Raw genomic sequence first — 26,781 nt, forward strand, 5'->3', positions numbered from 1 at the left:
CAGGGTGAAGTCGGGGCAGAGGATGGACAGCCCTGAATACTTGGTTGTCAGGGCGAAGAGGCTCAAACTCATCTTGCAATACTGAATTGTGAGGTAGACTTGATGAAAAGCAACAACTTCTCAGCGGGAAAGATATACAAACAAACCCTGTCCTCTCTGGAGATGGAATATTTTCTATCTGGATGTAACATTTCTAACTGTTAATGACTGATCCTAACCTCACAAGCATAAATTTGCATAAAAGACTCTACATCTAAAACCTAACTCATTATGATAGCTCAAAAGAGAATGAATAACACTCATTTTAATAAGGAAGTTGGAACAGAAAAGCAAGTAGCCCAGGATTTAATGGCTCTAGATACATGCTGGCCAACAGAAATAGAAAGCAATTACACTCTTAAAATTTTAGTACTTACACTAACACAATGTGGAAATAAAAAGAGACAGATTAAACTAGTTTTCATATATTTTACTAAATGCAATATGCCCACAATATTATCATGTCAGCCATTAATTGTACAAAAGTCATTAATTAAATATTTTATCATTTTTATGCTCATATAAACCTGAGATGTATTTTAAACTTTTAACTCTTAATTGAGAGTAACCATGTTTTAACTGTTAAGTGGCTATGTATGGCTATTTGATCTTGTGGAGTGTGTGTATGTCTATGTGTGTGCGCGTGCATATATTGCATATGTATGTATATATGTGTGTATGTATGTGTATGCATGTATATGTATGTACATGTATGTGTGTTTATGTGTGTGTGTGAGTGCGTGTGTGTGTGTCTAGGCCAGGGGTTGCTGTTGGTTGTTGTAAGTTACTTTTCTGCTGCTGTGACAAAACACTTTGGAGAAGACAACTCAAGGATGGGAGAATTTATTTTGGTTTACAGTTCCAGGAAGCGAGTCCACAATGACAAGAGCCAAGGCAGCAGGCAGCCAGAGGAAGAAGCAAGAGAGATCACATCTTAAACATGAAGCACAAAGAGTGGAGCAGACTGGAGGCAGAGTGAGGGCTAGGGACTACCAAAGTCCACTTCAAGTTATATACTTCCTTCAGCAAGGTTGAGTTTCATAACCTTCCCACACAGCTCCACCAACCTGACTAGGGACCAAGCTTTCAAATACCTAAGCTCATTAGTGGCAATTGTCATCTCTCTTAGATCCATCTTCATGTATGTATAACAGAATCTCTTACTGAGCCCAAAGTTTATTGACTTGGCTATGCGGGCTGGCCAACACCAATAAACATCAGGGATTCACCTGTCTACCTCTCTGCCCACAAGTACTGGGATTGCAGAAGGTATTTGTCCCATTGGTTTTTACATGGGCTCTGAAGATCAGAACACAGGCATTCATACCTGTGCAGGAGGAATGTTGCTGAGATATCTCTACAGCTTTGAGCAGCACATGAACAAGTCAAAGGCAGGGGGGTTTGCTCACTTCATTCATTCATTTATTTACTCACTCACTCACTCATTCTACCTTCAAGGCCCATTTGTCACCATACAATTTTCTGAACCCTGAAGATTATGTTTAAAGTCTTGCTTGTGTTTCTTGCACCTGGTCTATGAGCAAAAATAGCATTCAGTATATGCCGAAACTAACAAATAAATAAAATCAAATGTCCGTTGGTCCTATAGAGAAACCTTAAAAGATGACGGGGAGCACAGTGAAATGTGAGATTTGGAGGCTGTGTCCTCTGGCAAGTGACTAAATCTCTTGTCTTATAAAGAGATACTCCACCCTCAGATGAAGGTATTAGTAAGATCCAGTTGAATGATGCCTTAAAGTCCCAGGTGCCATACCTCATGGATGTCATTGATCTGGCGAACATCAGCTTTATTCCTTCCTTCTGCTTAATTTTCCCTACAATCTTATGTGTAACAAAGTAACCCGCATCCACCACTAACAAGTCTCCTACTCCTAAATACAGATAAAAGCAGAAGCCATGCCCTAAAACATAAACAGGTTACACATTAGTATGCATAAAAAACTGATCAAATGGTGTACCCAGAGTTTTGACACACAAGTGGTTGGTGTGTGAGGCTCTGAGACAGAAACCTTTCCAGTTTTGCCCTGTGTAATGACACCTGGCCAGGAGTTAACCACTAAGCCTGCTGACACCAGTGCCTAGAAGCCAAATTTTCTTTTCGTTACCAGCAAGATCTATGTTGATTGGATTCAATAAATTCCTTTAAACCAAATCACCATGCTGCGTTCAATTGAAAATCACAATGTTCAAAGTCCTTAGTCATCAGGGAAATACAAATCAAAACAACTCTGAGGTTCCATCTTACATTGGTCATAATGGCTAAGATCAAAAACTCAAATGACAGCACATGCTGGTGAAGATACAGAACAAGGGGAAAACTCCTCCATTGCTGGTGGGAGTGCAAACTTGAACAACCACTTTGGAAATTAATTTGGTGGTTTCTCAGAGAACTGGGAACAATTCTACCTCAAGACTCACCTATATCATTCCTGGGCATACTCAAAAGATACCTCACTATACCACAAAGATACTTGGTCAGATATATTCATAGCAGCTTTATTCATAATAGCCAGAAACTGGAAACAACTTAGATGACCCTCAACGGAAGAATGGGTAAAGGAAATGTGATTCGTCTATACAGTGGAATAGAATTCAGCTATTAAGAAAAAGATACCATGAATTTTGCAAGTAAGTGGATATAAATTGAGAATATCATCTTGAGTGAGGTAACCTAGTCCAAAAAGGACATGCATGGTATGAACTCGCTTTTAAGTAGATATTAGCCATAAAATATGGAATACCCATGCTACACTTGACAGACCAAAGAAGCTAAGCAAGAAGGAAGAACCAAATTAGGAAGCTTGAATGTCACTTAAAGGGGAAATAAAACAGTCATAAGAGGCAGATGGAGGGAGGAAACTGGATTGGAGAGGGAATGAGGGGGGTTCAGATCACGTGTGGGGAGGGACAGGAGGGATGGGCAGATGGCCATGCGAATGGATGGAAATCTACAACTGACAGGGGTAGGGAAGTGCGGGGGGGGGGCATCTCCTGGAAGAGACAGACACCTGGGATAAGGGAGGCACCTAATAACCAATGGGTGTGCCCTTAGCTGTGACTCACAAAATTGGGGATATGGAACCTGAAGAGACCAACCCCTGTATCCAGGCAGGAACCTCACTGGAGAGATAGGGACACCAACCCACAAACAAAACTTTCAACCCCAAATTTATCCTGTCTACAAGAAATTCAGGATGGGGGATAGATCAGAGACTGAACAGCCAACCAATAACTGGCCCAGCTTGAGGAAGGCCCATCTCATGGGCAAGCACCAATTCCTGACACTATTAATGATAGTTTGTTATATTTGCAGACAGAAGCCTAGCAAGGCTTTCCTCTGTGAATTTCCACCCAGCATCTGACTTAGAAAGATGCGGAGACCCATAGGCAAACTGGATGGAGCTTGAGAACTCTTATGGAATAGTTAGGAGTAGGACTGAAAGCCCAGAAGGGGATAGGAACTTCACAGGAAGACCAGAGGGAGAGGAATTTGCCTAGCCTCTTAGAGATTTATGTTCCAGGGTCAAGGGATACCCAGGGGAAACCCCATCTTCTCAGAGGAAAAGGGAAGGGAGATGGATTGTGGGAGGGGTGAACAGGAGGAGGACAATTAAGTGAATAAGTAATGTAATAATCTTTTTTAAAAAGAAAAAGAGAGACAAGAAGAAAGAAAGAAAGAAAGAAAGAAAGAAAGAAAGAAAGAAAGAAAGAAAGAAAGAGAAGATCCCCAAAGGGGCGCCCACATGTGCTCTTTCTCCGCAGGACTCTTGTATATGGAATCTCACTTTTTAACAACTGGTTCCATTTTTCCATTTGATGTTTGAATGCAGATGAGCTTTAACTCTTCTGCCTGAGCGATTCAGACAAACTTCTAAACTCTTGTAGTTAGGGGAAGTCAGTTAACTAGATGGATTGCATTGCATTGGCATATATAGTGTTTGCTTCTTATGGCTTTAATTTTCATTTGTCTATTAAAATTCTTGATCTTATTTTGTAACACTATTGAGATGTAATTAATGTATCACATAACTTTTCTCTTGGAAGTATACATTTCCTGGATTTCTTTTCCAGTTAGTCCTCAGAGCTGTCCATTTATCACCAGACTCCTAATATCTTCCAAACTGGTCAACTATAAATATGCATGTGTGTGTGCATGTGTGCATGTGTGTGTGTATACAGAATTTCTGAACTGTATGATAGCTATATTTTGAAATGGCATCATGCTATAAGGGTTTAGTTCTCATCAGCAATGTTTCCATTGATGGTCTTGCCGTTTTTGCATTGTTAGATGATAATTATAGAGATTTATAGAGATGATAGTATAGAAAGAAGCTTGGCCTCTTTGCTGCTTCAAAGTGTCTTGTCCACTGCCAGAACTTTTAATTTCGATGAAGTCAAGTGAAGTACAATATATCGATACTGTTATATATGAGTTATGCTTGTCTTCTTTGTCTTTTGTCTCTTATGGTGATTTTCTCAGAGTTTTCTAGAAATTGTATAATTTCAAGATTCACATATAAGCTTATAATCTATTTGTAATTAAATCTTTATGTCATAGAAGGTGGGATTAAAGGTTCACTTGCTTATGTATTGCCTATAAACATTTCTCTCACCCTTATTCCTTGAAAGTACTATTATCTCTCCAGCCACTTAAGTGACACCTTTGGCAAGTATGAATGGACCTGTGTGTATAAGCCTGCCTCTGGTTTCTTGGCTCAGTTCTGTTGATCTGTGTGTCTACCCTTTTTCAATACAAGGTTGTCTTCAAAGTGAGCTTTTTAGGAAGCATTGAGATAAGTGTTCTTTCTTTTTCTCACTTTATTCTTTTTAATATTTCTCTGTAAATTTTAGTATGGATTCATCGATATCTGCAGAACGACTGCAAGAGTAGATTAGACGGTCACTAAATCTCCATCTGTAAAGAACGGACGTCTGCATTAGTTACTTTTCTATTACTGTCATAAAAATACCATAACCAAAAGCAGCATAAGGAAGAATTTATTTTGGCTTACAGCTCCAGAGGGCTAGCTGTTCTTAATGGAAGGGAAGGCATGGTGGCAAAAACAGGAAACTGAGAGATCATATCTTTATCTGTATGTAGGAAGCGAAGTGTGAACTGTAAGTGGGGCAAGGCTATAAAATCTCAAAAGCCCACCCCACTGGCATAACTTACTCCAGCAAGGCTATGCCTTAAAAGTTCTATAATGTCCCCAAATGGCTCCACCTACTGGGCTGTCCAAATACATGAGATTATTGGGGCCATTTCTTTCTTTCTATTTTTAATTAACTAGATAAACTAGATAAACTATTTTAATGTACATTCAGTAAATATTTAATACATTAATAAGTTATTTCATAAATGAAAATAAATAAATAAAATTAATTAACTAATTTTATATTCAGACAGAAGTTCCCCCTTCCTTTTCTCCTCCCAGTGGGGAATCCTGTGGAAGAGGGAGAGGAAAGATTTTAAGAGTCAGAGGTGTCAAGGATACAGAAGAAAACCCACAGAATCAACAACCCTGGGTCTATAGCAGCTCACAGAGACTGAATGGATCAGGGAGCCTATATGGGGCTGACCTTGGCCTTCTGCACATATGTTAACAGTTGTGTAGCTTGGTCTTCTTGTGGGACTCATAATAGCAGGAGTGGGCTGCCACATCTAGCCTTAATAGGAGAAGATGTGCCTAGTTTTACTGCAACTTGATATGCCACAGCTGGTTGATATTCATGGGAGGTCTGATCTGTTCTTAAGATAAATGGGGGTAGGGAAAGGAACAGAGACATTCCTTGTTCAAGCCATCACAATATTTAATGGGCACTGTCTTCCAAGCAATGAGCATGGTATTTCTGCATCTATTTATGCCACTCCTGGTTTTCATCTTGTTGATATTAAGATATTAAGCATCAAAACATTTAAACTTATTAGATAATTGAATAACTATTTCTTATACTAAATAAACCCATAGTGTGTCATTCTATATACTATGTGAATTTGTGAAGTTTTCTTTTATTTATGGCATACTCTTACTTTATTTGTGATAGATTCTTTAAAATTATTTCAGGAAAGGTCCCCATTAACTTAGCTGATCTGATTGATCAACTAGTTAAGAAAGTTAATAGCACTTTTTAATAATTAAATTTATTCCTTGGTAATTTTATATACATAAATAATGCTTTTGTAATTATTATTGCACCCTCTAATCTTTGTGATCTTCCCTGCTTCCTTCAAATTTCCATTCCCACATTCATGTCTTTTTGGTTTGTTTCAGTTTATATCTCATTGACTTTAACCAGAGAAATCTGCGTGATTGTGGGCATGAAATTATTCTTGGGAGATTGCTGGGCTTAATAGTGGGTATACAACTGTTGGAAATGTTTGCTCTTCCCCTATAATCTATCAGTAGGTAACCAACAGTCCAATAGCGAGGTATGGTGGCTTAAACAAGAAAGTCCCCCATGAGCTCTGATATTTGAGTGCTTGGTCCCAATTAGGTGGTACTGTTTGCAGAGGCTTAGGAGATGTGGGTCTTGTTAGAGGAAATGTGCCACTGGAGATGGGCTCTGAGGTCTCAAACCCTTATGCCATCCCCCATGCGTCCTCTCTGCTTCTTGCTTGCCGTACAAAATATTGGCTCTCAACTGCTACTCTGGAGTGTAATTCATTAAAAGTTTAAGAAGTGTTTTAGTTATTGTTGTTGATTTTCTTCATGAAAACCTTATATAAGTAGCTAAATAGATAGTCCAGATATAGACCTGTATAAAGGCAGTTGATCTTGGTTGAAGAGGTAATGACATGGTAATAAAGCAGAGTCTTTTCAAAGAATGATTTGGAAGTAACTGGACATCAAAAATGCTAAATCTAGACTCAGTCCTTAAAGCCACCAAGAAAGATCAACATTTTAGACACAAAATCTAAAATGTCTAGGAGATAACATAAGAAAAAAAGTGAAGAAAGTAGGGTGCAGGGATGACATTTTAGATATAATGGCAAAGCCATGATCCATGAAACAAGCAACTGGTATGTTAAACTTTAAGACTGAAAATCTCTCTTCAAAGTCAATGTCAATGGTATGAGAGAAGAAACCACAGAATAGGGTAGCATATTTTTCAATGGAAACATCAGATAAAACACTGTCATTCAAAATATGTAAAGTGAACCCAAAACTCAACAATAGGAAACTGATCACGTGCACCAAGGAAGGAGCTAAAGAGACGGGTCTTCTCTTGACATGGAAAATGTCCTGGACTCAATGCTCAGTGCCCAAAGAAAATAATGAAAAAAAAAAAAAAAAAAAAGAAAAGAAAAGACAGCTAAAAAGACCCACAATTGAAAATTCCTTCAGAGCTAAGCACATGAAGTGGCATTGACTTTATGAGTTAATTGCACATAGTAACAGGGTGCTATCAATACACACTACAAAGAATAGTCCACAACTACAATGCCTTGGCCACACCCAATGCTAATTAGAATACAGAGCAACTGAGCTAACATTCAATGCTGACTGGGGATTTGCAAGGATGCAATGGCTTTGGAAGAGAGCCTGGAAATTTCTTCAGTCGGTCAATGTAGCCATGGTCTAAGATCCAGCATCTTGTTCCTTGCCATCTATGAAAAATAATGGGAAATATATGTCTACAATAAGATGTCATTTCGGTATTTTGTGTTTATGTGCACACAAATGTGTGTATGGCTGGAGCAGATGTCTGCGTGAGTGGGGTGCTCATATATATGTAGGTGCATGTATGTGAAAACCAGAGATCAGCTTCAGGTTATTCAGGTTATTCAACGTTATTAGTATTCATTCACTTTTTTTTTTTTTAAATAAGAAAAGGTCTTTCTTTTAACCCAAGGCTTTCCAATTTAACTAGGCTGACTGACCAGCAAGTCCCAGACAGCTTTCTGTCTCCAGGTTCCCAGCACTGGATTACAAGTGGATAGCTACCACCTCTGGCTTTCTTTTTTCCCTATGCTGGAGAGAAAAAGTATTGGGTCAGTCCCTTTTCAACAAGAACAAGATTGTCCTCCCTACCCTTGAGAATTAATAAATGATCTGGGTGCTGGGGCTTGAACTCAGGATCTTATATTTGTGAATCAAGCACCCTACTGACTGAGCCACCCCTTTTCCTGTCTATTTTTGTATATTTCCATGTATGCACTCTAGTGAGATCCTTCAATGTACTAATTACTTAGGCACTCTCAGACATTTCTGTCAACTGGCAGTCTGTTCTATGCACCTGGGAGAGCAGCCACCTAAGGACATTTATAGTCAAAACTTAAGGTTCATTTGATTCAAATGTTTCAACAATGTATGCTATGTTTTCAAGGACTGGAGCAAAAGCATAAAAATGCTTCTATCACCTTTTTGGAAGAGATCGCTCAGAAGTCAGTACAAATGGCTACAAGAATTGCTTTATATATCCAGAGATGCACAAATGGATCCATGCTTTAAGAACTCCAGAGGCTTTCATCTCCAGGCCCTTGCACTCGATGTCAGAGGCTTCTCATTTCCAAAGCCACTTCTGCAGCTTGGTTCTCCCACTCATGTTTGGCATAAACAAGGTGCCAGTACCTTTGAAGCCCTGGTTAAGCTGATGGGCTCCATGGTAAAACCTGACAGCGGAAAGCACATGTCAGCAATTTGAAGAATTGGACTGACACCATCCATTTTTCCTAGTTAGAAATTCGGACTGTTGTCATAGAAGCATTTGACCTGTGAGCACAGGACAGTGGGGAGATATCTGCTCACTGTGTACTTAATTTTATTGTCTCTGTGGTTGTGATAAGCTTATTATTGCTACCCTCATTAAAAACTGTGACAGAATAAGCAACAGCAGAATATTTATTTACAATGGGGCCAGGTGTCTTTCTGTTTTTGGTTCTTGTTTTTTAAATGTCCCATTGTATAAAAGTGATATTTTTCTGGGCCACCTAGATGTAGTTTCTGGAACTTGTGGTCAGTCAGATATCTTAGCAAGGAGATAATAATAAAATGATTAGGTCTGAGCTGCAACTGGCAGAATCCTAAGTGGTGGCATGCTCATAGAATTTCCAAATGTCACCTCATGTTCAGAAAACCCTGATGAGTGGCAAATAGTCTACAGAGAAGAAGGAAGAGTCCTCTGTTGTGTTTCATTGCATTATTCTTGAGGCTGGGGATTGAACCCAAGGCTGTGAGCACTCAGGGGAATTTCTCTGTCACTGAGCTACACTTCCAAACTCTTGCAAATATTTTTATAGAAACTAGAAAGGTCTCCTGGATGCCGTGCTGTGATCACTATAAAATCCCAGATCTAGCAACTTTATCCTCACATGTGTGACTGACAACAACCATTTAGTCTTGATCAGTTCAAGACCCTTTATTAATTCTCAAGGGTAGGAAGGACAATCTTGTTCTTGTTATAAAGAGACTGACCCAATACCTTTTCTCTCCAGCATAGGTGAAAACAAAAGAATATCAGAATCCAACACAGTGTGTACCCTCTAAGCAATGTTCAAGTGATTGAAATTCAAACCATGTATGTTCTATTCATCAGCTTTGGGGATTGTGACCACCATTGTTTTATTTTGTTGCCTATTTAATCCCAATTATCTTAATGAGAAAATTAAGATAAAATCAACTTTTAAATTAAGATTAAAATTAACTTTTCTCTTGGAAAGTTCTTGGTGATTTTTAAATTAAAATGTACAAAATATGTGATTAACAGTACCTTGCAATCTATATATCACAATTCTAAAGCATTGTATTCCTTTGTCCAAAGACATACACTCCCTACCTACCTACCTATCTATCTATCTATCTATCTATCTATCTATCTATCTATCTATCTATATCTATCCATCCATCCATCCATCCATCTACCCACCTATCTAATCTTTCTCTCCATCCATCCATCTATCTATCTATCTATCTATCTATCTATCTATCTATCTATCTATCTATCTCTAATGCATCTCTTTTCAGCAAAATTTAAAAAGATGATATTTAAAAGTTAGGATGAACTCTTAAGGATTGACTATATTGACATGAAAATAGTTGTGTAAAACTTGCTACTTATGGGGAGTTTAGGAACTCCCACTTAAGTTCCTCTCTTCGTCTCTATATGGGTAAGCAACATTCTTCTCCAGACTGTCTGAGCCTCTTTCTGATTCAGTTTCCTTAAATACAGAATAGAAGTAATTCTACCCTACAGAGTAGTCATGAAGACAAAATTACATGGTTAATGGGAAAAAGCTTAGAAATGGAAAAATTACTATGCAGATAATGCTGTTAGTAATAGCTATCCTGTAAGTGCTTTTGTGTGTCAGGCAATGTTACACATACTATCTCATTTAGATATTATTTGCCTAATTTTATACAAGGTTAAAAATGGCGAATCAGCCCACCAAAACCACACAGTAGAAGATAGGACATAAATATGTACCTGGGTCTGAATGGAATCAAAGCTTAGAATGAATCTATCTATCTATCTATCTATCTATCTATCTATCTATCTATCTATCTATCTCTTCTGCCCTCTTTCCTTCTTTCTTTCTCATATATTTTATAAATTATTCCTGTTAGTGCTGGCAACTGATTTTGTTCATGATGTCTCTTCCTTTTAATATGACCTGTTTACTGTTAACATTTCTTTAATCAACAAGCACATCTTTATTGTACCTGATTGGGTGGGTGGCAGCCAGAAGGCTCCAAAGTTCACATCTTTCAGTTAGGAACATGCTTGTGGATGGCAGACAATGACCTGGAAAAGCCCTTTGTGGATTCATTTCTCTACATGGAAAATACTGAATTTCTATCTGCATATATGACCAGGACCTAGAATAATGGCTGCATGCATTTTCTAGCACTGGCTATATAGTTTAATGGGATACAGACTGACCATTCCATAATAGTTAATCCAGTGATTAAATAAGTACAGGTATATCAGACACATACTGTTTTAGTTGCCTTTTCTGTTGTTGTGTTAAAGCACCCAGACCAAAAGCAACTTGGAGAAAAGTTCTTATTTAACTCACACTTGCAGGTCACAGTCCACTACCAACAGGAATCAGAATGGGAATTCAAGCAGGAGTAGAGGCAGGGAACCATGAAAGAGTGCTGCATACTGGCTTGGTCCATCTCCTAGTGCCATGCTCAGCTAGCTTTCTTAAACAGTCATGCCCCTTGCCTTGGGATGGCACCATCTATATTGGGTTGGACCATTCCACATGCCAGCCAATGATCAGGACTTTGTTTCTTTTTTTTTTTGGTTTTATTTTTCTTTTTTTTTTTTTTTTTTTTTTTTTTTTATTTTCATAGAGATGGGCACAGGCCAATCTGATCTGGGCAATCCCCCAACTGAGACTTCCACAGATGGCTCCCAGCTTTGTCAAGTTGACAGTTAAAACTAAGTAGGACATATATCCTTTATAAACTGACATGACTCTTAAGCACTTTTCTTCTGTTTCAACATTGAGTTGTTCATTCTGGGAATTTTTTTTTAATGTAAACTTTAAAGTCATCCTATCAAATTTCTACAGAAATATTTTCAAACATTCTGAGTATGATTATACTGAATTTACAGGTCAAGTACAGGAATTGATATCTCTCTGCTGTTGTATTTTAAAGTTCCAGTGCTAAGGATTTCTGTGTTATCGAGATATCCCACACATCCTGATAATGTGTTTCTAAATTGCAGATCTAAGAGCAGCATATGACCTTGCTCTGTTGTGTAGTCTTTCCATAGTTTACTGGTCAGCCTTGGGAAGTCTCAGATTTTCATGCCATGTTTTAGAACATTTATAATATATGCAGATAGTTGTATGTATGCTACACTTCAAAAACATGACATTTAAGAACACATAGCATGTGGGAGTGTATGGAGAACCATGGTCCTTGATGTTACAGATGAACACATCTGTGAGACAGCAGCATGGTAATGAAAGCTGCAGCGTGTTGAAATCTAAGCCCACCGGGAACAGTTGACTGAGTGTGTGCCCACCAATACTGAAGAATGAATCCAGGATGTCAGATGGTGATTCCTGGATTATAGAGAAATTCTATGTGTGTTTGGTTAAATGCATTTAGTATCTAGAGTTGACGGAAGTTATTTGCAAAGTTATTAAACAATCTCTTGTGGGGGGTGTGATTTTTGAAACATTTTACTGCAATTGATTTCTCAATACAAAGAAACCCCTTGAAATCCCACAGACACAAAGTGATTATACCTAAGATTTGTGAATAAACTCAAATGAGGAATTTCATTAATGGAAACATAAGAGAGGTCTAATTACAGTCATTATGTCCTTCCATGTCAGTTGCTAAGACTTACTTTGGAGACGTGGATTAGGTAATAAACCTGTTTTATGAGACTGTTGTTGAGTTTTTAAACTAAACCCAATTAACCAATTATAAATTAATACAACAATGAAATAAACATGAGTTCTTAATAATATAAATGTAGCATAAACTATTTCTTTACTGATCTCTAAGAAGCTAACGACCTTAAAATAAAATCTAGAAAGTGGACGCACAGGACAATAGAACGATCAGCGCAAAGTCACAAAGTAAGTAATCCGTCTTTGATCAAGTTGCCTCTCTAGGTGAGTGAGCCTGACAAGGTACTAGCTATTTCTTTAAAGTGGTAAAAGCTGGTTGACAACAATGTACTTCCATCACTGAAACAAACTTTTGGTTTAAGGGAGAGTGTCAATCAAACATGATTCTGTATCTTCTTCTAGCATAAACAGTTTTACATGCATACGCAGTGTTGGGCATGTAAAGCCCACACATGTTCTAACTCTGACTTTCCAGAATGGAAAAAAGTAAAGGATCATTAAGATCCAATACCTTAAATACTTTCTAAGCAATGGTCAGGTGATAGAAAGTCGAAACATTTGATTTATGTTCTATTCATCAGCTTTGAGTATTGTGACAACCATTATTTTACTTTGTTGCATGACTGTAACACTAAGCTACCTCCCTTGCCCCAAATAAATAGTTAAGCTTCTTAACTATTTTAAGAAATGATATTTTGGCCAATCTAAAGAAATCAGAAAATTCTAAGAAAAGTTAAACAAACAACCTTTAACAAACGTGCTGTATAGTCTTTGATACATCTAGATTTTTAAAAAATATAAAATTTAGTAGGTACAACAAAGCCTCCTTTCCCATCCTGGGCTTGATCATTTTAGGAAATTGTAGCCCTTAGAATAGTGGTTCTTAACCTTTCTAACGCTATGAACCTTTAACACAGTTCCTCACATGGTGGAGACCCCAACCATAAAATTATTTTCACTGCTATTTTATAATTGTAATTTTGCTACTGTTAGGAATCATAACTTAATATCTGTGCTTTCCAATGGTCCTAGGAGGCCCCTGTGAAAGGGTCATTACCTCTTCAAAGGGGTGGGAAGCCAAAGGTTGAGAAACATTGCTTTAGACAATAGCCCTTTCCAGGACAAGCCATCTCTAGAGCAACTGCACTCTTTACCTTACAAATTGCTTTCTCCTGTGTCTCCTCCAATTTCCCCTCTTCTTTCTCTCAAGGGAACTCATTTCTTCACTTTCTGAAGACTCATTCTGTTCAGCTCTCTTTTTAAAATAACTAGAAGCACTTCAAGCCAGACACATCACATTTCAAAGGAATAATGATTGTCCTTATGATAACGGAGCTGCGGAAATCCTGTCTGTTGGGAAATGTACAATAGTATCTCTTCATAATGTCTGTAGAGCATCCATATCATCTGTTATTTTGTTCAAAAAATATTTGTAATATCTTCCAGTAGAAATTAATTAGCTTATGAGCAAATTTCTGCATTTAAACAAAAAGCCAAATCCTGATGACTTTATGGCTTTTGAGTGGGGAGATTTTTATGATGCTATTTCTTGTTGCAGGACCTTACCTTCTTTAGAGATTAGACATTTCTTCATATTTAAGTATATAAAGTGACACTTCATCATATTTTACGTATCTGCTAAAGTCTTAAGATGGAGACTCACCATAGGAAATACAAATGTCTTTGAAGCAAACATAATGAGATAGCAGAGAGGTACCCTGGGTTAGCTAGGACTTTTAAAGCTTCTCACATAATGTAGATAAGTACATTTTTAGCTTATACACTAGACAGTTCTGGCTCCTTTAACCTTGTACCCATTACTCCAAAGCCATAAGAATGGGTTCTAACTTTGGCTATTCACATTTTTATTCTAAATATATGAATACCTAGCTAAAAGTCTAGGTGACAGTGACTACCATAATAAAATACACATCTGTAAACCAAGCAATATGAGAGAGGATTAACATTTATTAACATATCCTTCAACCAGAGAAGTATCATAAGGAAGTAAAAATAGTTGATGGTGTAGGTAAACATGTCAAACAGAATCGTGCATAGACATTGGTCCCTTGGTCTTTGTAAGTAGCTTTTGTCATTATGTGTGCAAGCATGCTAGTAAACATGAAGGCCTCTTTTGATCTTGATAATCTGAATTTGTATTTTGTCAGTCCTTGTTTGATTAGACTATTGTAAATGGAGATTATAATCCTTCCTGGCCCAGCCCTATATAAACTTCTTTAAGAAGTTTTCTTCTACTGTGGTAGCAGATACTTAACTCTATATGTTTAATAAAGCACTCTGCAAATGAATTCAAGTTCTTACTTTTGACCTAACCATCTTTGAAAGCAGGACAGCCCTGTGTATGCCTGTTCTAGGAAGTTTTTTTTTATGTGCTCCCCTCCCTGAAATAGCCTTTCCTTAATCAATACCTTAAAAAGTACTCCCAGATCAGCAAGATGGTAAAAGAATTTGTAGCACAAGCCTAACGCCCCAAGTTTGATGAATGGAACTCACTATGAAATGGGAGAGCTGGCTCACAGGAATTGTCTTCTGACTTCAGTGTTTGCACCTTATCAGTTTCACAAGGGCACATATGCATGTGTGCACACCTGTGTATACGCACCCACACAAAGACACACATACACACAAAGACACACACAAATAAAAATAAATAAATAAAGCCCTCCTTAATTTCCAGTTCAGGTGCCAGAATTATTTCCTCTTTAGTGGGCCTTGTTTGTAGTCTATAAGCAAATTGTGGTGTTTATGTGCATGCACATATGGACATGCCATCTTTCACATACACATGTCACCTTGAACATGCATGTAAGGGTTAGAAAAAAAAAATATATTTTCAGAAGCAGTTCTTTCTTTTATCCTGTGAGTCCAAGGGGGACCGATCTCAGGATATCAGCATTGGTTGAGAGCCCCATTACCTACCAAGCCATTTTTACTCTGCCCCTATAATATATCTTCAAATTGTCTCTAAAGGACAGTTTGTATTTTATTATAACAGTGGCATACATAATCTTGAAGGGGCGTTTGAATCTGATTCATAGAAGGTTTGCTTAAAGAGAGACTCTTGCCAAAGACCCAGTTGGGTCACTGTGCCACCTTTCTCATGAGCTCAGAGGTCATGACTGGTACTTGTGAAGCACACATGAGGACAGCACAGGGGAGACAGAAAGCACCTCAGAAGCTAAGCCGGCTCTGTCCACAGTGCCTGCAGTTTCTCTCCTAGGAACTGTTCAGTGAATTAAAGGCACACACAAAAGCAAGGGCAAGGGTAAGAGGAATTGAGTCATTCTTATCTTCCAAGTCATGAAACCCCCATGGTGATAATTTTCTAGCAACAAAATGAGGCAGTTCAATTGCAAGGGGAGCCGCTGCTTCTCTTCTTGGGAACAGCACATCAGGGGACGCAGCGCACTCTCCAGATAGAGAAGAAGGAGATGCAAGAGGAAAGAACAGAGTCTCCTTTCATTTCACGGAACAAAATGTACATATGCACATGACACCCTGTTGGAAAGGGTTGGAAAGTGGAGTTTTAAACCCTCAGAATGCTAGTATAAAGCAGAACAGAAAGGTAATTAATATGACAAAATGAAAGATTATTAGTGAAAAAAAAATCTGAATGTTCTTGGAATTGAAACAAAACATCTAAACCCTGGAAACTGGTCTCACCAACACTGTGTCAGTAGATTATGTGTTAACTCCTGCAGATCACTCAGAGAAGACCCTCACAGTAGATTGACTTCTTGTCATGGGTAGCGACATTTATGGAAACAGAAAATTTAAGACATGGACTTGTCTGAAACGATATCTCCATTCATGTTTCTCAGAACATCCTTAGTTTTTTGTGAATAACACAACATAACAGGTAGAAACACTGCCCGTGTTGTATTGCCTCTGACAGTTGCATGGTTATTCTCGAAATATATGACTCCCGATGAGTCTGGTTAGCTAAGGGCAGGAGATGTATTTAATTCCATTGATTGGGGCATATTTGTTGTCATCTAAAAGGCTTTTTTTTTTTACTGCTTTAATTCCTTCATCCAGAAATTTGAATTTTTCCTTATGTTTTCTGAGCTAATTCTATATTTTTTCCTTTCTCTCTGTCTTTCACATGCACACATATACAGAAATATCTATATATTATGGTGTCAGGCTCAATATCATTTTCATGTTAGAAATTTTATTTCATCCCCATTAAAAGCAATTATTAAGGAGGAAATTGTAGCTCAGAACTACATCTAAAAATTAAATTGTCCAAACTATACAGTTCGGATGGTTGTGTTAGAAATGTTAGAAAAGTGAAACATATTATTTACACTGGGATTTAAAAAAACCTATAACTGTATATGTGCTAATTTAAAATACCCTTAAAAGGCAATTATTAAATAAAAATGTAAGCATGCCCTAATTTAACTCGATCAATAGCTATAGGTACTTCTTTTGGTTTTCCTTGCTTGTTCCCATAGGCTTTGTCTTAGTCAGGGTTTCTATTTTTGCACAAAATATCATGACCAAGAAGCAAGTTGGGAAGGAAAGGGTTTATTCAGCTTACACTTCCACATTGATGTTCATCACCAAAGGAGGTCAGGACTGGAACTCAAGCAGGTCAGGAAGCAGGGGCTGATGTAGAGGCTGTTGAGGGATGTTACTTACTGGCTTGCTTCTCCTGGCTTGTTCAGCTTGATTTCTTATAAAATCCAGGACTACCCACAATGGGCTGGGCCCTCCCCCCTTGATCACTAGTTGAGAAAATGCCTTACAGCTGGATCTCATGGAGGCATTTCCTCAAGGGAGGCTTCTTTCTCTGTGTTAACTCTAGCTTGTGTCAAGTTGACACACATGACCAGCCAGTACAGGCTTTATGACAGTATAAATTGATGCATTTGATGAATTTTCCCCATGAAAATTCAGCTAGATGAAGAAAGGCACAGCCTGCCCTGGCCACTTCTACTGTAAACACAGCAGTGAAGTAGGGTAGAAAGTGATTGATGGGTTAGACGTTGCCACCCACACTTACCTTGAAAACTTTGTTCAAAGCTTTTCTATCTCCGCCCATTGTCAGAGAAGTCGATGATTCCTGTTTGAAGATTGGCTGAATTGGAAGCCTATCCTACACCATGTTCCATAGTCAGTGTTCTCCGTGTGTGACCCAAAGATCACAACTTCTGGGGTACAGCATGGCCAGAGGCAGAAAAAGCACAAAACACATTTTAAGCAAAAGGAAGAAGAACTATAAAGAGATACCATTGTGCTGGTTGTGGTGGTTGGTGGTCCTGGTCATGGTAGTGGTGGTAGTGGCAGTAACAGTGGTCATGGTGGCAGTCCTAGTAATGGTTGTGGTCATAGTCTTGGTGGTGGTGGTGATAGTTGTAGTGGTGTTGGTAGTAGTGGTATGCAGATAGTGGTGTGGTGGTGGTGCTATAGTAGTGGAGTGGTAGTGGTGGTCATGTTGTTGTTGTTACTTGTCATGGTCATGGTGTGGTGGCGGTAGTGGTGGTGGTGGTGGTGGTGATGGTGATGGTGGTGGTAATGATGTTGTTGGTGGTGGTTGTGGTCATGGTATTGGTGTTGGTTGTCATGGTCATGGAGTGGTGGTGGTGGTGGTGGTGGTGATGGTGGTGGTAATGATGTTGTTGTTGTTGGTTGTGGTCATGGTATTGGTGTTGGTTGTCATGGTCATGGAGTAGTGGTGGTGGTGGTGGTGGTAATAGTGTGCTGCTGTTGCTGGTGGTGCTGGTGGTGCTGCTGCTGGTGGTGGTGTGATATGTTTGGTTATATGGTGGTAGTGGTGTGGTGGTAGTTGTCCAGAAATGATTCCCCATTTTATATTAGAGTTAGTGGAGCTGATGATATGACTTCAAGTATACAAACTACAGTGACAGGATTTGAAAGGAGAACTCTGACTACTTCCGGGTAAGTGGAGTTGAAATTACAAAGTCTTACCTCATTCATTTGCACAAGAATCCTGGTCCTGGGTGGAGAGCCCATTATTTAAATAGATAAAAACCAAATTAACATCTGCAGGTCTGTTCATCTAAGGATGATCTGATATCTTAAGATAGTAAATGGAAATAAATAGTCTGGGAATATTTTTCTTTTTCTAGGAACATTCTCCTTTGTTTCCTCAGTTACACATCAGAAACCACAAATTCATTGAAGAGTGAAGATGATGTTAAATATTTATTTGCCAAGTATATATTTTGAGCATGAGAAATCTGGGATAAAGAGGAAAATTATGTGGGGGGGGAGAAAAGAACCCCAATATTCACTGTTCTGCACCATATTACACTACAAACCATCACATCAGCTTGGAGGTCATGCCTGGGACATATTGTCTCCCTTCCCTCCCTGAAGGACATGACTCTATTCTGGGATGTTTTAGAGTCTAGCTGTAAATTCTGGACATGGGACTGTTTCATTAACTTTCCATGAAATGTGGAGATCCCTTTAAAATTACAAAGTCAAAATTTTACTAGGTCAGAAAACAGATCTTGGGAAAAGTCTGACAATTCTTTCCGGGCAGTTTGATTTGGCATCTGGGGATATCTGCTATCTGTAACTTTTGTTACTGTGTATGGCATTTTAAAATTATGTACAGCAAAATTTAATACAAAACCCCATTAGTAAGGCAGGAAAGTTTTACTATTGTCTAGTTACATATAGAGCACCAATATATAATAAAAAATGACATGAGAGGCATGGCACAATTAGTCATAAAATACCATTTTTTCTGCACATCCACCATATAATAAATGAAACTTTATGTCTATTCTGTGTCATTAGAAAATTATATGAGCATTTGAGAAACTATACTTTTTCCACATGCACGCACGTGCGTGTGCGCGCACACACACACTCACACACTCACAACTAGAAAGGGTTGACTGTGTATCTACTTTGTTAGGTGAGGTTGTTATTTGCTTAGCCATTACAGAGTGCACATTGACAGTCTGATAGAGGCAACTAAGCATATGTGTTTATATATAGTCCTTTGACGCAATAGATCAATTCCTTAGGAAAGTATCATTCATAGAGACGATAATTTTCTTATAGACTCTCTAGTGAGAAGAGCAACTGGAGAAATCATAAATGCATGTCACAAAATACTCTGCTATCAAATTTTCTAGGAAAAGCTTGTGATAACAGTGAGGGAAATTTTTAAGAAGCCCATGTATGCCTTTAAACTATATGCAGGAAAGAAAGGGGGGAGGGGGGAGAAAACACATTTCTAGAGAAAGTACAACAAATTTGTCCACAGGATTCGCTCTGGGAAAAAGAGAGAATGTTTGCTTTTCTCGTTGAGTTCCATCTTTGCTTCAAGGAACTTATCTCAGTTCACCACACTCAAAAAGAATCTTTAAAGAATTTTGTTCAGAGTACAAATGATGGCTTGCCCCTGGAGTATTCTCTACAAGGGTAAATTAGAAGGAAATGGTTCCTTTTTTGCTAAAACTGTCTAGGGGGCAATTGACAGAGGAGTAAGATCTTGTTTTATCTCTAGCTTCTGGCCAGCTCTTAAACTAACAGTAGGCTATTTGATATTGGTCTGTCTATTCTATTTATCCTTTGTCTGTCTGTCTGTCTGTCTATCTATCTATCTATCTATCTATCTATCTATCATCTATCTATCCACATGTCTATGTGTCTATCTCTATTGTGTGAGTGGTGTGTGTGTGCCTGGATGCATATGACCCTGCAATATAAAGAGACCAGTAACAAATAACAGTTTCCTGCCCTCATGCTCTCTGTCTTATTCCCTTGAGACAGGGGCTCTCCCTATAGTAGGAGGTAGCCTGGCAACCAGCTCTTCCCTATCCTGTCTCCATCTCTTTCTTTCATAGCATTTGGGTTACAGGCACTTCACATGACTGTCCCCTACTTTTGATGCAGGTAGGCTCTCACACATGCATGAGCACATTTTGTCCTCATAGATATTTATGCACCCCCTGACACTTTTAAAAAGCTCACAATTGAGTGATTAATCAGCTTTAATACTTATGATAAATCTACTTATACATAAGAAAACTCTCAGCTTATTATCACTTTCCTTGTTTTTAAATTAATTCCTGTCATTAAATACCTAATGTATTTTAATCTCAATGTAGAGTTGCTGAATTATTGAATTATTTAAAAATCTATACTTTACTGTATTCATGGTTTTTATTTTTTAATTTTTCATACAACATATTTTGATCATATTATCTCTTCTATCTCAGCTCTTCCCAGATCATCATTCTATCCATGCCTACTGACTTTATTCTCTCTCTCCCTCTCTCCTTTCTCTCTCTCCCTCTCTCCTTTCTCTCTCTCTCTCTCTCTCTTAAAAAAGTAAAACATTATAAAACACAAAATGAACAGGCAAACATGGGGTCTATTTTGTATTGGCCAGCTTCTTGTGAGGCATGCACTCTGGAGTACAGTTGAACTCTGGAGTGTTTTGTTGAGTGGATTAAGAAATGCAAAGCCTAGCTAACTCCACCAGGAGTAATTTGAAATATTTCTTTTGGCTCCCTTTAGGTATAACAAAGGGAATAACCTGGGAATATTGCAATCAACAATTTCCCTTGAAGTTAAATTCCAGATGCGATGGAATAGTTGTTATGAAGTTTACTGAAATTTAATTTAGCAGCCAATTTTTTTTGGTGTTATTTTCTCTTAAAAGCTAATTTTCCGAGTTTTACAAATCACTTTGGAAAGAAGATTGTTATTTACCTGAAACCTGTTAGACTTAGGGCCATGTGAGTCCCCGCTAACTAGAACATCATCACAGGACGCCTCTGTTCTTGTTCAGGTGAATGTGACAAGCCATTGTTGGTACCAAGAAGGGGACCATGTTCACTTCTCCACAGTATGGTGTGCACAATATATCAAAATCAAACTTTAGTGAAGGAAAATGTGGTCTGTTCTGCTTCGAAAACCTAAGTAAAATTTCCCCTCAGACTTTGAATGCTTTTCACTTGAATTTGAAGAATTGTGAATCAGCCATAGTTGACTGAGAGAGGAAATGGGAGACTAGTGTTTAAGCTTGGGAAGATGGGGTCTGAGAAGATGGCTTACTTACTGAGTAAAATACTTATAACATCAGTAAGAGCTCCTGAGTGAGCGCTGATTCCCAGCACCTGGGCAAAAAGCTTGGTCCAGTGGTGGAGGAAGGTGCAGGAAGATTGGAGCCAGGTGGATCCCAGGGCTCCCTGACCAGGCTGCTCCAGATTCAGTGAGAGACCCTGATTCAAAAATATTAGAGAAGTAGATGTTGATCTCTGGTTTCCACATAAGCACATTCATATCCCGCCCCCCACTCTCTCTGTCTGTCACGCACAAACCGACTAATTTGGAAAAAGGAAAGAAAGAATAGAGGGAGATAGTCAAAGGGGGTTGGATAAAGAGAGGCCAGGGCAGGGGGAGCTAGACAAGCACATTAGAGAAAGCTCTGGAAACTCCCACATGTGCTGGGTTTTGGCTTATATGTGCTAATTGAACTGAGCCAAACTGTCTTTTTCTCCCAATTCATTAGCAACATTGTAATTAAGAGAGCACCTTCAGTTCCAGAGGGTAATGACCTTTTAAATTGAACTTGGGAATTCAGATTGCTACTGAATTGTAGTGAATTTAAATACCGAATTCAAACACAGAATTTTCTTTCGTTAAACGTGCAATTAGGAATCCAATGTGAATTACCCTAGCAATTTGCTCTCCTTTTATACACAAGGCTTTTCCTGGATTACAGAAGAAAGCATATCGGTTGAGAAATTACTGTGGTTTTTGTTTGGAACTTCATTCACTTATGACAGTCACGTGCCCCAAATGAATTTGGTTATATTTTTGGAACCATATAAACATCATAAAAAAAAAAATCTCCTTTTCTATTTCTCTGGAGCCTCTTGTCTTTGGTGCCATATAAACAGGCACTTGTCTTAAGAAACAAACAGAAGGAACATGGCCAAGTTCATTCTATAAGTATTTATTATTTAAAGTTTTCTTATGCAGTTTTGCAAATATACAGCATTCATACTAATTATTCTGTTTCTTCTACTTATGTCCCATTTATAAATTTCCACCCACAAACCAATCAATCAATCAATCAATCAACCAGCCAATCTCTTCTCCTTACCTCCCCTTTTTTTTTGTTCACTTCTACTTGTTTTGTTTTGTGAATCACTGACTACCCACGGTTCTCTACTGGCTCTTCAGTTTGCCATTTCTTAGAGCCAGATGGGTTTAGTCATGGTCATTATTTGAGAGTCAAACAATAATGAGCTATGAAGCTGACAAAACATATCCGAGGATTCCTTGGCTCAAAAAAAGACATGTAGATATTCATTGATAATGTAAAAACTGAGAACTACAAGCAGGTTAGTGGGACTTCTGGTCTCCATCTGATGGTTCCTCTGCTTGATGCTCAGTGTGGTATATAGGATGACTTTGGTTTCCAACATTCTAGCTCTTAAGAAGCTGAGAAAGGCAAGGCTAGTCTTACCATGAGTCACTTGTATATAGCTTTTGATTTCTTCAGACTATTCTGGGGCTGTGATGCTGCTGGTAGCTACAGAGTGGATTGCAAACACTGATGGCTTTGTTCCTACACAAATGAAATCCTGTCTTCCATATTTTCATGCAACATTATACCATAAGTAATGAGCAGAGAGTGAAACACACAGAGAGACAGAGAAAGACAGAGACAAAGACAGAGACAGAGAGAGACAAAAAGAATATATATGCACACAGATAGTTTGCTCTTACATTTTTACATTTTGACACATTTGTAGTTACATTTTAGCTAAAAATTGCAAGTCCTTTTCACACACAAAATAAATCTGTAAACATCTTTGTATCTTACTTTAATTAAAAACTTTGTAGTTAAACAAATCTACATAGTTTACATTTTATAAACACATCCCTCTGCCCCTTTGTGTGTATTTATCCCTAGAAGTCTGAGCTATGGTGTTCACAAATCCTGCTCTCTGCTTGTTCAACAGCACATAAAATAGATGAGCTGTGGCACTAGTTAAATCTAGTGCTAAAGTCAATATTAATTATATTCATTAATTAAAATAAATAATTCTTTCCCGTTTTAGCTATGTATCATTTCACAGGTTTACCTTGACAGCTGCCATTTTTAAAAAAGATTATTTCCCAAAAACATTTCAGTGTAAATATCAAGGATTGAGACAATGGGTGTTATTTTATATTATCTATTATTGTCTTCTAAAAAATAGACTAAACATAACTTATGGCTAGAAAAAGTGCTATTTTAAATGAAGCATTTTCTACATTTTCTCCATATTTTATTTTATCCCCCCCCGACCAGTGTAAAGAGAATGCATATGAATTTTGATGTAACAGAGATGTAGAAAACAATTTTCAAATATCAGCTGACTTAATTTTGTGAACTTGTCTGGCTTCATTTTGGTCTTTTCTTGAAGTGAGACTTAATTTTTTCTTAATGTTTAGAATTATTATTTCTAAAACTTAGAATGAATTAAGTGTGCACTCTAATTCTTATTCAGGAACTTCCTTCTTTTATATTTTTTTTTAAAACAATTTATTGGACAGAAGAACCAGTGTTCTGCCCAGACACTTGTTTTTATATTTCATGTTTCATATCAGAATTCAGCTGCTAGGAAGAGACTCTTTATAGGGTGCTATTCCAGGCTGAGCCCATGCATGTGTTTTTGCAAAGCTTCCCAATCAACCTGCATAATAACCTACTTACTGATGTGATTTACAGTTTAGAAAAATGAGGTGAAAGAAGTCTCTGATCATAGTCATGGTACTGTTTCTTAGGAAGTGAAATGTGCTTATAGATTTATTACATTCCATACCCAGGCTTTACTTCCCCAACAAAATGACTATTGTATGATTACATGCAACTTAAAAAAACTCTAGTGAGAAGGCTCAGTGGATAAACGCCACCAATCCTAGGACCTGTGTTCCATCCCTGAGACAAACATGGAGGACAGAGAGAACCGATCCTTTAAGCCATCCTCTGGCCTGATCAGCACTTGTCCTTCTTATTCAATAAGCAAACAGACAAGTGAATAAGTAAATAAATAAATTTAATTATCAAACTCTGTGACAGGGGGATGACCCTGTGGCAGAGTTCTTCATGCCAATCCTTGAGACATTTGAAGTTGGCATGCATGTGGTCCGTATTTTGCTGCTTCTCCCAGGTCTATTTTTGTAGCCTCCTCAAGGATCGCTCAGCTCTTTGTATCTGGGCTTCTCATCTCCAAATGTTCTCTAGTTTATTTTTTGATAAAATCACTCCGTGACACTTTAAATGGGATGTACGTAGTATTCTGGTGGCTCATTGGGTTAATTAGCATACTATAACACAGGGCCCCCACTTCAGGTGGCTTAGTTCTATATTAATTTTGTCCAGTCAGCTTTGCAAAGCTGTATTTAAGTATCCATTCATAATCAGCTTACTATTGGCGTAGAGTTTTTAATGTACTAATACTTTGTTGAGATATGGGCTTTTGATACTGAGATATATTTATTATGTGCAAGTTCCTACTTCATCCTATTAAATCCTTTGATTACTCTGATTCTTATGTAACAAAATTCTCATGTCATTGTAATTTAAAAAAAAAAATCAATATGGCTATCCCTGCAGAAGGAAGCTTCTTCTAAAATAGCAGAGGGCTAAAGCACTTCCCAAGTGTCCTGCTATTCTATTCCTGTGCATACAACACAGTGAGAAATGTTGATACCCATATTTCACCCATCAAAACTGAATAACATGCCCAAGTCCTTAAGGAACATTCAGAGGAGATTAATCCAGCTATATGTGCTTTGGCATTTTCTTACACAGTCATGATAATATTGGTGAAAATATCTTGGTGTAATAGATTAATTATAAATGAATTACAGATAATGTCTGGTGACATTTCTAGAACTAGCTGAACTCACCAAGACCTTGGGTAAATCTGGTACTTAAAGCAAGAGAGGTAAAAGCAAGCAAATCCAATTTCTCAGGTAAACACACTCAGTCTTGATGAAAGAGAGAAGTTGAGTGTGTCAAAGTTCATGTGTTCATTCCTTCCCATGGATCCAAAACCAGACAAATTAACAATACACTAATGCTGTTTAATTCACTTTAATGATATTAGTATCTACCAAGGTGACCACCTGTCTGAATTTGTCTGTAAATGTGTCAATATTTATAAATGCACAATGTGATTATGCTGGTATGGACTTGCTAATGATTTTACTTTAAATTTATCTCCGTGGTGATCCATTGGTCTTTTGAGATCATGTACTTGATTTCCCCAAAAATGAGGTACCCATCCCCAATTTCCTTGAGTTTGTTAAAAATAAACCCTTTAACTGCCTTGGGCTCATATAAACACCCTTATCTGATGATTCCTAAGTAGGATGGTCCATAGACATAAGGGAAATACTATCTTTCTATTTCTATCTATCTATTCTCTTTCTACATCTCCCTCCAGACCTTGAGGCCTTTACGAGTATGTCCATGTGGTGCATGTATATGTTCATGTGTGTGAATGAGGGTATGTGCCACTGCGTGCATGTGCACTTTACAGGATAACCTCTGGTGGTGGCCATCAGCTTAAAGACAAGGTCTCCATCTTTTTCTACTGTATTTGTCAGGCTTCCTGGCTCACGTGCATCTGAGAATTCTGCTGTCTTTACTTTTCATTTCCCTGTGTTATTATGAGGAGTATTGATTGTGTCATCCAGAATCTCCAGCTTTTACGTGAGTCCTAGAGATTTAAACTACACAGAAAGGGCTTTTACCCACTGGCCATTTCCTGAAGCCCAGACTTTCAGATCTGAAGTCACAAAGTAGTCTTTGTTTCTTCAAACTGTTTTCAGTATTCCATAATATGAGAACCAATAGTAGGCACGTCACACACACATTTGATTGAGAATAAAACTCCTAATTTATTTCCAAAGGAATGAGACAAAAACTATAGAGAAAAACACCATTGGCTCAAATAAGCCAATAAATCACAATGATTTCACAGATAAATTTAAACTCCTTTTTTTTTTTTGTCTAGTATGCCGAAGGTTTTTCTCCTATGTAGATGTACAATTTCACAGACAGATACACATACACATAGTCAAAGGAACTTTGATTATAATTTCTTTTCTTATGATTTTATTTGCCAGATAGCTGGTTAGATACCAGCAAGCTTGAACCTCTTTAAGGATGGACCTGCCTTTCACAATTAGCATCCTATAGAAACAGGAATGGAAACCTTAAAAATGTTACCAGGCCTTGCCACCCACAACTTCAAAGGAAACAAAGCAGGAAACAGAAGTTAGAGGTGGTGATAACCTTATGTAAGTCCAGGCCTTAGAAAACAGATTAAAGCCTGCCCATCTTCTAGAAAAGTATTCCCTATTTTTCAGAAGAGACA

At 37.9% G+C, this 26,781-nt stretch overlaps 1 protein-coding gene across 3 annotated transcripts in view; it reads left to right on the plus strand.

Moving 5' to 3' along the window:
- Ctnna3 (catenin alpha 3) overlaps positions 1-26,781 on the plus strand; it is a 1,449,584-nt gene that overhangs the window by 764,828 nt on the left and 657,975 nt on the right. The window lies entirely within an intron of this gene.

This window comes from Arvicanthis niloticus, chromosome 20 (genome assembly GCF_011762505.2).
Source record: "Arvicanthis niloticus isolate mArvNil1 chromosome 20, mArvNil1.pat.X, whole genome shotgun sequence".
In the NCBI taxonomy this organism is placed as follows: Eukaryota; Metazoa; Chordata; class Mammalia; order Rodentia; family Muridae; genus Arvicanthis; species Arvicanthis niloticus.